Here is a 12104-nt window from a genome sequence, read left to right on the forward strand (position 1 = left end):
ATTAACCCCTTCCAGCAACACACACACACAAAACTAAGTCGTGCTCATCGTACCCCACAGGAAGCCCTCTGAGCTTTCGCTTTGCTCAAGGTCGCCGCGATCTCATCCCACCTTTTCTGTCTTTTTGGACTCCCGCTGTGCCTCAGTGACCCGCTGGAAAAGTTATACGAGGGCTGCCCTCGCTCGTTTCGTTCTCATTCCCTTCAGTGATTTCACGAGTGGGCGGGGCTTAAGTCTCTGTGGTAGAGCTGTGGTAAATACAGCTCAGCCAAAGAATGTCTTGTTGTTTTGGGCCTGCTTCAGCTTGCGAATCAAACACACACACATACATACACACACAGAGCAGCGGCTGAGGGAGGGAGATCTGAATACACAAATGTCTTCCACTAAAGTACAAAGAGAATATACTGAATCAACAGGGAAAAAAAAGGGCAAAAATAGCCAGAGTGGTGGAAGTAAAGGCAAATCGCAGCTTGGCTGTCATTGTTATCACGGGTACACGCGGTCACACACAGCCGCTTGTCACTTCTAGAGGGGCTGCAGCGGGTCAACTCATCCCTGCTTCAAAAGTAAAATGTTGCGCATGTTCTTGAAAACATGAACACAAACACTCACATGCATACCTGTTAATGTAGTTGGAATATGTTTCACGCAGCGTCATTGTAAATATGTTTTCGTTTTGTGCTTCACATTTTTAAAGGCATAATGGCATCACCGCTGGCCAAAAACAACACTTCGCTTACTCTGAATATTCCACACGACCCCAGTTTGGAAAGTTTTTCTAGGACTCGCTCCTTTATGAAACAAAATACATCCAGTTTATACAATTGCTCACTTTGACTGGTACTTGACGTTTGCACCTCAAAATGTGGTCTAATACGTCCACAATTTCCCAATACAGTAAATTCATTAAATTAAACAGCAGGAGGTTTGCAAAAGCCCAAAGTGAAACTTCATACGAAATATGCCATCCCAAAAAACTGAATATCATTTAAAAACATAACGCTGAAAAATAAAATGCTGATTTATCCCCCAAAATAATCAGTCAATCAATAAATAAAAATCCAAAATGAAATAACCCAAAAATATTAAATCGGCATTCAAACAGGGGTGTGTAGACTTTTTAAATCCACCATACCTCTTCCAAGCACGTAAACATGGTGGCCAGATGTTGTGTTTATTGGTAAATTTATTAGTAGTAACCAATTGCCATAGTGCAAGGATCAAGAAATCTCCCAAGACATCTCGGTGCACATCTGGATCAGGATTTCCTGTGATCACCATTACAATTCATAGGCACTGTTGTGGCACCAGATTCAGCAGCAAACTCGACGAAAAGTAATTGGCATTACTGCCACCTGCAGGACTGGAGTGAAACTGTATTACACTGGATCGTTATTTACAGTGAGAAGAATAAGTGAGAAGAGTAAGTTTATTTTGCTTTGGCTCATCTTGTCTGCTCCATAAAATCAGCGACAACTCTTATTTTATAGTGTTGTTTAAACAAGCTTAAACAAATATACCATAACTCACAGCTACACCAAAAACAGCCGTGGAAATAATCACATCTCGTGAGCATTAATAATACAGTGCATTGGGTAACATTAGAATGACAAATCAGCAGTTGTCATTACAGTCAAATTCTTTTGCTATTTCTTCCCCCACTCTCTCACACACAAAGTCAGCGCAGTCAATGTTGTTTTTAAAGTCATATTTCCCATATTGACATATTTCTGTAACTGCTCGGCTCCATTGCGGTTTTTCTTCACCGCGAGGGCCAGTTGGGGAGAGTCCCTGCAACTATTTCCACAAAGAACTTGACTGTTTGACGATCAAAGAATGTCAAACACCGGTTGGACAAAGTGGGCAGTTAGTTTAAAAAAAATAAAACTGAAACAAAATCATACACATGAGCAAAATGCCACATTTAACAAACGTTAACGTACACATGCCTGCGTATGAGCGGAATCACCAACACACGCAAGCACGGACATGTAGCCTGCAGACGTGAACGTACACAGATGTTCTGCACGCTTAACCCTTTGGGGTCAAGGACTTTTTTTTTTTTTCCTCCTAACGTTGGATGAATACACTAATTAGTATAACATGGTTTCTTTCTTCAGCACACCCTATGTATTTTTTTTTTTTCTATTTTACACGCTGGTTTGAAAATGTGAAGCGTGAAGCCAAAAGAAACAATGGAATTTCAATTCAAGTGGGAACTACATAAATATTGATCAAAGTTTCAAATACTTGCTTTTCCAGGCATCACAGTGTAGACAAACCTGAGCGGGCTAATCACGCTTTGGGGCAAATAATCAAGTGGAAAATTTGTCAGCTGAAGCGTCATTGAAAGCTGCAATTGACCTTGAAGAATGAACGAGTAAATATCGGACAAAGAATCCCTCCACAGATGTAGCCTTTGGGTCACTCAGGTTTACAAAAATCAAACCCAAAGAAAGACTAAAAAGTCAAGTATGAAAGCCAGATGTATAAAACGGTTTGCCATGGAGAAAAAAAAAAAAAAAAAAACAAGTGTTGAAAGCCGAAAAAAGATGGCAAAAGAGAGCATGGGGAAGGAGTTCCAAGCATCTGGCTGGCCATGTGTAAGAGTAGAGTGCTATTAATTAGAGGCGCGCTGGAAAGTGGATTAATAGGAGAAAGAAGGGACTGTGGTGAAACAGCATGGGGGCAACAAGAAAGCAGACAAGAGTCGTTAGCGAATGCAAACATAAAAAATTAAAGAAACACTTTTATTCCTGCTAATAAACAGTGAAATAATGTGCGCGCCATGCCTAGGTATGGTTTCTTTTTCTCTAATGAGTAACACCCTCCCGCCCCCACGCTTTGCCTCCAGGGGGAATACACCTTGGGTAGGGCAACAAAAGTGGCGCTGTGTCTCCGGGCCTCCGGGCCTCAATGCTGCTTTTATGAGCGCAGGCTGGGTCAGGTCAGACTGGGTCACCTGGTCCCGGTCCTGCTGACACAAACGCACACATAAACGCACAAACTGCTGCTGCCTTCTCCCAGACAATGGGGATTAAAAACAGGTTTGGTGTAAAAACGATGAATGGGGCTTTCCATCGGCGTGTCTTTTCCAACAAGTTGCTACATAAGTTACCATCAGCGCTGCTTATTTTCACTCCATTTCCACATCTAAACAGTTGAAATGACATAAACTTTTTTCAATCACATGTTCCGCTGTTTGAGGCGAGTCATCTGGATATAGTTATCCTTTGTAAATGTGACTGGATTTTATAGTTTTTCCAAATCAGCTTGTGGTTACACTTATGAAACGCACGCAGTCATTACTGAGAGTCACACTGGTAACGTGTCCCAACCAATGTTTCATGTTGAGTTCATTAATGCCCACTTCCACACAAGCGTCCCCAAACAGAAAAAAAAAACAAACAATTGAGTCGACATCAAAAGCACATTTCTGGTCAAACACATTGAAGTACGTTACTTTTCATTCGTCTGGCACAAGCGTTTTGACCAAAGCGGTCTTCTCATGGCAATTTAGAGTTTTAGTACCTTGGCCACTTCAACATGCAGACAGGAGGAGTGAACGCTTTCACTGCCAACCCTTCAGCTTCCATGTCAGGGCTCATTAGCGGACATTGAGGACGACTGGCAGTGTTATAAGCCTTGTTTATCTTAGCTAAACGACGGAGTCACTTCTTTTAAAAACCTCCAGACGTATATTTGACTTGCCGTGATGAATACATGCAGTCATAAACATTTAAACACATGGTCCGAAAACAAAGAAGCCAATGCCGGTTCATGAACGTACTGCACACAAACACAACGGATCTGTGTTACAACATCACGTCTAGTCATAAACATTGTTTGATCAAAGACTGCTCACAAAAACAACAAGTTAGGTGTTCACACTCTGGAACCAAAATACTGTAAGGGAAATTCTGCTCTGTTTCGCATACACTATTTACTGTTTCCATGGTCAGTACTCTTGAATTGTACCAAAATAACTTATGAACCATTTCGTGGCACCCTCCATTTTGGTTGCAACCGCAGTCGCAGAGTGGAAATAGACAAACAAAATCGTCACTTGTGTATAGCAACTAGCATGGAAAGGAAAGAATATAAAACACATTTTCTCAAAACCTGTCGTTTTTTGTTTTTGTTTTTTTTTATTTGCGCAACAGTAATTTTCCAGAGCATTCCTTTTGACCGGTGCAAGCAATTAGCAATTACGGGCAATAGTGAACAAAATACACTTTAAAACGCAACGGGCGCTCTTGCATAAATGTTATCATTCAAGGATGGCACAAAACTGCTGACCAATTTGTGCAATCTTAATATTAGCGAGGGACTATGTTTTGTCTTGCATATCATTCTAGTTCTGCAAAAAAAAAAAAAAATGGCCTGCTCACATTGGAGTGAGCCACGTCTGCCATCAAGTGGCGAAGGGTGATATTGCAATTTAAAACTAGTTAATCCATGCATACTTGTGGTTCGCTACCCGTCGATTTGCATATTCATATTTTTTTGCATTTTGGGGATATTTTGCACATTTTTTTCTCTAAATGTTGTCCCCATTTTTCAAAGATTTAATCAAGGAGCCTCTCAGAATATGGTCGGGGGCTCCATGCGGCCCTCGCGCCACCAGTTGTCCATCCCAGCTGTAAAGTATATACTTGAGCTATTCTAATCTTAGGCTGCTTATGAAAGCACAGAGATCTTGTATCTAAACACACTGAAAAGCATAATATCCTAACTATATTAGTCGCCTAGGTCAAACCAACATAGAATTCACAGATGGGAGTGAAGATAGACACGCTTCATACATGCAGCATCTCTGCAATTTGTATATCATCAATGAGAGCTGGTGGTTAGCCTTGATGCCTTACCGATTTAACACTGGCAAGTGTTGAAATTAAAGTTATAGTTTTTAATGCCATAGCAAGGTTGAATTGTATTGTATTTTTTTATTTTTTTTTTTGCTTTCTTCTCGGCAAACGATGCAAACTCTGACACGCACTCATCTTCTTTTTCCCACTTAGCGCACAGCGCAAAACATGACGTCAAACGACGACAATAAACCAATTCCATGTGACTTTGGTTGAATTAGTGAAATGGGTGTTAATGGTGGAACGCAGACGTGATGTTCGGCAATGCTTGGATGGCCTCCAGTGGTTACAAAGTCGAGCCAGTGGGGGCACATTTTCTGCTTGACACTGTACAATGGTGCTCTTTATGTAGTTTGATCATGTGGTTGATTAGTACTCAATGTTAGCGTATCTTATAGATTACATGGCGATGTGCTTAAGTGTCTACATCCCAAAGTGTGAGAGACTTTTGAAGCTGTGATTTTATGTGAAAGACTGAACTCAAGATCTCAATATTTATGTTTCTCAACCTTCAAGTTGTGGTTATTTTCCAAAGTGACGTTAGCATGTTTAAAGGCAATGTGTTTAATATCATTGGATTTGTCGCTTCCGGATCTCACTTGGTTCTTCCGCGCTCTCTTGAGCATTTTCATATTCTGCCTGTTGCTCACGATACAAATGTGGACCAGGCATTCAAAAAAAGAAGAAATTGAAGAAAACAAAGAGGTCTCAAATTTGTTCCATGATTGTAGCGACTTCAATGACCAGCATTGCAAGATACAGCGTACCGATGGCCAAAATACAAATCCTCCGATCTGACAGAGGTATTGAAACCAGGTCCATAAAGTAAACCCTGCCAGTTTGTCTTTAGCCACAGGTGCTTGCACTCAACCGGCAGGTAAACGAGCTCTTGAGTAGAAGCACCTGTCGCGAAAGACAAACTGGCAGGGTTTACTTTCTGGACCTGAATTTGACACCTCTGTCAGATAGGAAAATTTGCATTTTGGCTCTCAGCAGCATTTGCTTGAACCGGGACCACTTTAAAAAAAAAAAAAAACACACTTCTTAAATAAAAAAAAAGGGTACTTCAGCCACGAAAACCACAAAAAACAATTAAAAAATTTTTAGGAAATAATGAGAAAATGAGACAATAAAATGTAAACACAGCATCCACAACCACAATCTAATTGGGAATATATATATATATATATAATATTTTTTTTTTTAAATATATATAAACATTTTTTCATTAAAAATGGCATATTGGAGGCCTACTATTGGCTAGCGCCCAACCCGCCATGCACCCTGACTCTCGCTCAAAGTCAACGGGAATAGGATCCGGCGACCTTAGTGACAATAAGCAGTATATGACTATTTTGAGGTGGGAAACTCAAAACTCGCTGCCTCACCAAGGTGAGCAGAGCCTGTACCTACATAAGTGTCTCAGATCCAACCACTGCAATTATCTTTTCCCTAAACTGCACACGTCCAATGTAAAGAAAGGGAATGTGTCAATGTGATAATTAATTGATTATTTAAAGTATTTGGCATGTCAAATCGACTCTAAATAGGCTGTTGTTACACTTCATTGGTTTGAAATGTGCTGTTACCCTGGCAAGGACTTTGATAAACGATCTTGGCATTTTTTTTTTTTTTTATACACTGAACACTACATAAATCAAGCACTCTCTGTGAAAACAGGACTACTTGGATCTTGGAATTACACAGCGTAAATGGGGATAATGTGGATGACCGTGATGTTTTATAAAACACACAATGTTGTCATTATGTGGAGTCAAGCCTGTGGGGTGCTCAAGGTCTCGAGGTCGATGCCGGGGTCAGCTTCTGTAGCTCCAGGCCTTGTCGTCCGGCCATGGGTCAGGCCTAATTGAGGCATTTGCTAGGCAGCTTTTCATTTAGTATTTAAGTGAAAAGTGAGTCTAAACTCCCCCGAATCCCCCCCCCCACACGCTCACACGCAGTCTGTGGCTCCAGATAGAAGATTAGAAGTGTGTTTAAAAGGACTTGTAGCCCGTGCTGAGCGCAGAACATCGTCAGGCCACAATTGAACACACATTGAGAACTGCTTTCAATGCACTGGCGCGCACACACACACACACACACAAAAAAGCAGCAATTCAAGTGACTTCCAAATCTCTGAAGCCAATTAGGCATGCATGACTCTCACAATATCTCGCTAAATAATTCCATGGACGATGTGGAATAATGTGAAGGAACAAGAAAACATTTGGTGGGTTGAGGACGCATAAGTTTCGAGTTTCTGCTTATTATACGATAATAACAACTGCTGAGAAAAAAGATTAGACGTTTGTGGAGGAAAAAGGTTGAGGCAGACAAATCCTAACGTCGCCTCGGCCTATGGGGTCATTGCAATTTGTAGACAACGAAGATTGCCGCAGGGTTAAATAATGACATCCAACACACCCAAATCAATTTGAGCAGACACCAATAAAACCGTCTGAGGAGTTTCCATGCTACAGGCTTTAACCAGCAACAGATGCATCCGTCACTTTAGACCGCTCCGAGTTGCTCAGAGGGACCGGTTTACGGTTCAGTCGACAATGGCAGATGTCGGCAGACACGGAAAGAAATTGCAAATGAAAATGGCCGGCTGAGTAGACACGAAAAATATTACTTGGAGTAGCCGACCTCAAAAGACATGCTAGCAATACCGTTGAGCGCCGTTCTGCGGCCATGTGACACGTCTCAGCCAATTAAACCGTCCATTCTTTGCGAGTAGAGTGCGTGGAGGATAAACACGTAATGTTCTGCTTTTTACTTGGATGTGACTTATTTTTTTAGGATTTTTTGGCGTAACTCAAAATGGGCACACCCAAACCTTTTCCTTTGTTCTATTAGCTTTTGCCCCACCAATTTTTAGGCACTTGAGAATGAATCAAATTCACCGCCGATAACATAACTCATCATTCCTACTTCCAGTTCAGTTCGGGACTGAATTATGATCCGGTGTGGAATACTTGGAACGCCAACTTGTAATTGCTATTGTGAGTCAGTCTTCAACGTGACCCGAGTGTTGACTCCAAACTTTTTTTTTTTTACCTCCCCATCGACATGACGAACGTTGACATGATGATGAACTGATATGACGCAAATAACGAGGCATGGCAAGACTGCTCGGCAGTATAGTGTCAGGGGGCCAACCTGGATCGCTCAGATGAAGTGGAGAGAAGGCACTTATTAGCAACTTACTCTTACTCATCAATCACACCGTATTTATAGCTCGCGAGATGAGTCACTGCAGATTATTTGGATTTATGCAACTGGGTAGTATTGAAACCAGTTTGCATAACCTCGAAGGGACTCAGAGACCAAACGGGATCTACTTGGCCATTGTTCCATCACATGAGCTGCACAATCTCACCTGAGGTACTCGACTACATCCAAACGTGCTCCCTTCTGTTCTAAAATAACATCCAATTCAGCATCGGGGAATCCGAGAGGTCAGGCATGCGCATCCGTCACCGGCGCAAAGCGAGACATGCTAACACCCGTGCAAGATCTCATCCGTTCCCATCGAGCGGCCCTCGCGTTCAGCTTTCATTCCCCTCCTTCAATGTTTCTTTCTCTCTGCCCCGTTCTCAATTAAAGCGCTCGTCAGGAAAGCCAACCTCTGCACTCGTGCTGTCCCAACAACACCCAAACACAGAGAGTAAGAAAGACATCCGACTCGTGCTCTGACATGCCCGTCCGTCTTTTCTTACACGCCGCTGGTACACACTCAAGTTTGAAAGGAAAATTCAGATCAAGTGAAAAACAAGACTGCAAGTCAAACTTACCAGATGTGTGATGGGAGTCCGTCACAGTCTGCCTGCTGTTTTTATATGTTTTCTGTCTTTTTTTTTTGTTTTTTTTTGTTTTTTTACAAGGATGTAATTCAGTGGAGGAACGAGCAGAGCTTGAAATCAAAAGTTGTGAAGTTTCTCTCAAGGCGACGACTGACTTTAGCCTGTTGCATTCCGCCTCCCTCTGCTTTCCCCGTCTCTCGCTCTCGCTCCCTCTCTCTCTTGAAGTCATAGTGCGCTTTGATTCACAAACCCTGCCTCTGTCACGTGATCCAAAACCTCAAATATACAGTGCATTTTTTTTTTGCCAGCCGCAGAATGCCCGTAGGAAGGGAGAATGGGGTCCTCAAGGCTTAGGTTTCACTTTGCTGCCCACCCCCTCCACTTTTTTTTTTTTTTTTTTTGTAGCCTTTGTCTCATAGCACGCTTTTACTTTTTACGCATACGCCGCATCATTATTGACTCGAGCTCTTTAGTGCTGTCCAAATATAGTCCACAGCTGACACATGCTCGCATAAATGAAAGAGTCATTAGCTAACAAACACACATGCCAAACGGCGCTGCACACCTTTGGGGGTATCGGTATCAACCCGTAGACCATTGCAGCATGTTTACAATGCCTTGACTTAAACCTGGTGGCCAGCAAATGTGGGGGTGCAAGGGGACTCATTCTTCAGACACATGGGCCATGATTGAGACGAAATGGCCAAATACGCCTGAGTGGGAAGGATCATTTTTGTTTTGTTTTTTTAAATAATTTTAATTTTAGCATAAAAGTACTGATAGCTTAAGACAGTGCTTCTGAAATAGAGGGGCGCACGTGTGACCCTGGGGAACAGGCTTTTTTCCCCCCGCCACACTACAATAAAGTGTAATTGCTCATCCACTCCAGTAGTTGGCAGTGGCGCTCTCATTCCCCATTGGATCAAAAAAAAAAAAATCTGCATAAATTGTTTTATTCATTTTTGTTTGAGTTAATGTTGCTGAAGTCAATTTGAATTTGTCAAAAATGTTTACATCTTAATTTTAGGCAAATTGTTGCACTTAAACTCTTTTCTTTTATAGTCGAATAAAAAATGCAGAAAATAATTGAGAAGGACTGGCTTAAGATGATTGAAATGAAAGTGGATTCGTTTGTCGACTTTTAAAATTGCATTATTACCACCTTAAGCTTGCAATGTTACGTAGCAAATGAAAACTATGTTTATTAAGCGGTTATTACACATAAAAAGAAAAAGAGCATGCTTCATTGTTTCTAATGTGTAGGCACTTTATTTCTTTGAACCACAGACGTGGGATCGGCTCTCGTCTTGCGAGTCTTTACGTCCTTTCAAAACAAAGTGAACGAGGGAGGCGTGTTCCCGAATGCGTTTGAAGGATATTCTCGCATCTCACGACTATCACCCAAAACATGCAGCAACCTCTAAGAACTTTTTTTGCTCGCTGTTCGTCTCACACATGAAGGAGAAAACATCGTAAAGTCTCGTTCGGGTCACATGGCTATCTGTTGTAAATTCCTTTTGTTATAATTTCATACACCTTGATGCAATTTCAAACGCTTTCAAATCACGACAACTCAACGCCGTTTTCATGAATTTCAAACACTTGCGGGACTCGTGCCTTGTAGCGCATTTGCATAAAATATTCATATGAATGCCAATCCGGTGAGACTTTTGGATGACAAAGAGCATAAGAAATTGGGTAACCGATCCCGATGTAGTCACAAATTACAAATATATGCAAAACATTCAATAGATTACAATTTTACAAGATAAACGTGTTACACACAGACTGCAAACTACCACAAGCTCTTTTCCATATCGTCAAACCTGTCTAAATGGTTTCACCAGTGAAAATGACTTCAAGTGTACTTTTTCCTCCGAAGAAGATCAAACCAGATACTGCCTTGTAAAGAATCATTAAATGTCGCCCCATGATGAGATCAAACCTGACCAGTCGGCCCCTCGGGGTCCAGCTACCTGCTTCTTCGTGTCGCAGACAAACATGCCTGACTAAACGCTCACATCTTGGCGACTCCACCACTGCTGGCCCCATAAAAACCAACAACATGCAATAGGGGGGCATGTACTCTATGTTCTTTAATCTCCCTCATAGGCTTTAGAAAGACGTTATCGCAATATCTGTCAAATAAAGACAATATTATGTTTGTCCTCAATTGAATCATTTCGTACAAAATCCTTGAAACACAAAAACACTGGGATTGAGAATTTGTGTTTCATGCCATAAGTTACTTAACTTGATTTGTATCCGCTCACGGCTCCTCCTTCAGCACATCCACGGTAGAGGCCGCTTCTTCCTGCAGTGCGGGTAAATTAAACGGAGGTTCTGGTGGGCCACCTCAAGTCCTTCATATGTATGCTACGTGTCGAGTTTGTTTTTCATGGCAGTCCAAGTGGTGCTACGTGGACACCAATTTTTGGGCCTAGATCGTGTTCTTCTTGGCGCTAATCAGTCGTCGGTTGCTCTCTGACCAGGCAACACTGCATGGTGCCTTTTGACACATCGCACAAGCACCTATACCTCTTCCATCCTTGAAATTCTGCTTCCTTTTAGACATCATTACCTTTGTTTCCCTTTGACAAATTAGAGTGCTTTTATACTTGAATGGGACTGTGCTTGGGGCAAAAGTGAATGACTTAATAAATGTATCTGAACACGTAAAAAAAAAAAAATAATAATAAAAATGTAAATCAATTAGCTTCACTTGTCACAAATAAACATGCTCCTACACAAACTAGATTGAATTCAATTGATTGTTTTAGATTTACTTCATGCATAAAACAAACACGCTATCCATCCACGTGTAAGGCCTTTACAAATATAGTGTGCTTTATCTTTTTCACAGATTTCAATATCATGAACACGTCTCCGAAAATCTCCACGTTCCGTGATCCCAAACAACCTCCGTTGTCCGTGAATCACGTCTCTTTGATAAGGCCACCTTCATTTACGACCTACAGTACGTGCAGTGGGTGTGTCACAATTCTGGATGGGGGAATCAACGTAAATGAAAAGGCCGTAGGACCAGATGCTTCAAAAAAAAAAAAAAAAAAAGAGAGAGAGAGAATCAAGCCGTAAACGCTTATTCTCATGTATCACTGACACAGAGTTGGCTATCGCTGAACTATAACAAACCATCAGGAATTCAGTCACATGGTCCTGTCATATTCAATGCTGACATAAATTTAAGCCATGTGTGGAGAAATGAATATGTGGCAAGTTTAAACACGGGCTCAAACAACTATCACGTGTTGAATGGATGTACAAAACCTCACGACAGAACACAAAGGTCAGAGGTCAGTGCCCCGATGGATCCACTTGATGGCGCTGCTTTGCTGTCTTTTCTAAAATGTATTTCATATTTAATGCAGAGTAACAATTGAACTGCAAAATAACATGCATTCATATT

Source organism: Idiotropiscis lumnitzeri, chromosome 11 (genome assembly GCF_059441095.1).
Source record: "Idiotropiscis lumnitzeri isolate Australia: NSW breed Sydney's pygmy pipehorse chromosome 11, RoL_Ilum_1.0, whole genome shotgun sequence".
Classification (NCBI taxonomy): Eukaryota; Metazoa; Chordata; class Actinopteri; order Syngnathiformes; family Syngnathidae; genus Idiotropiscis; species Idiotropiscis lumnitzeri.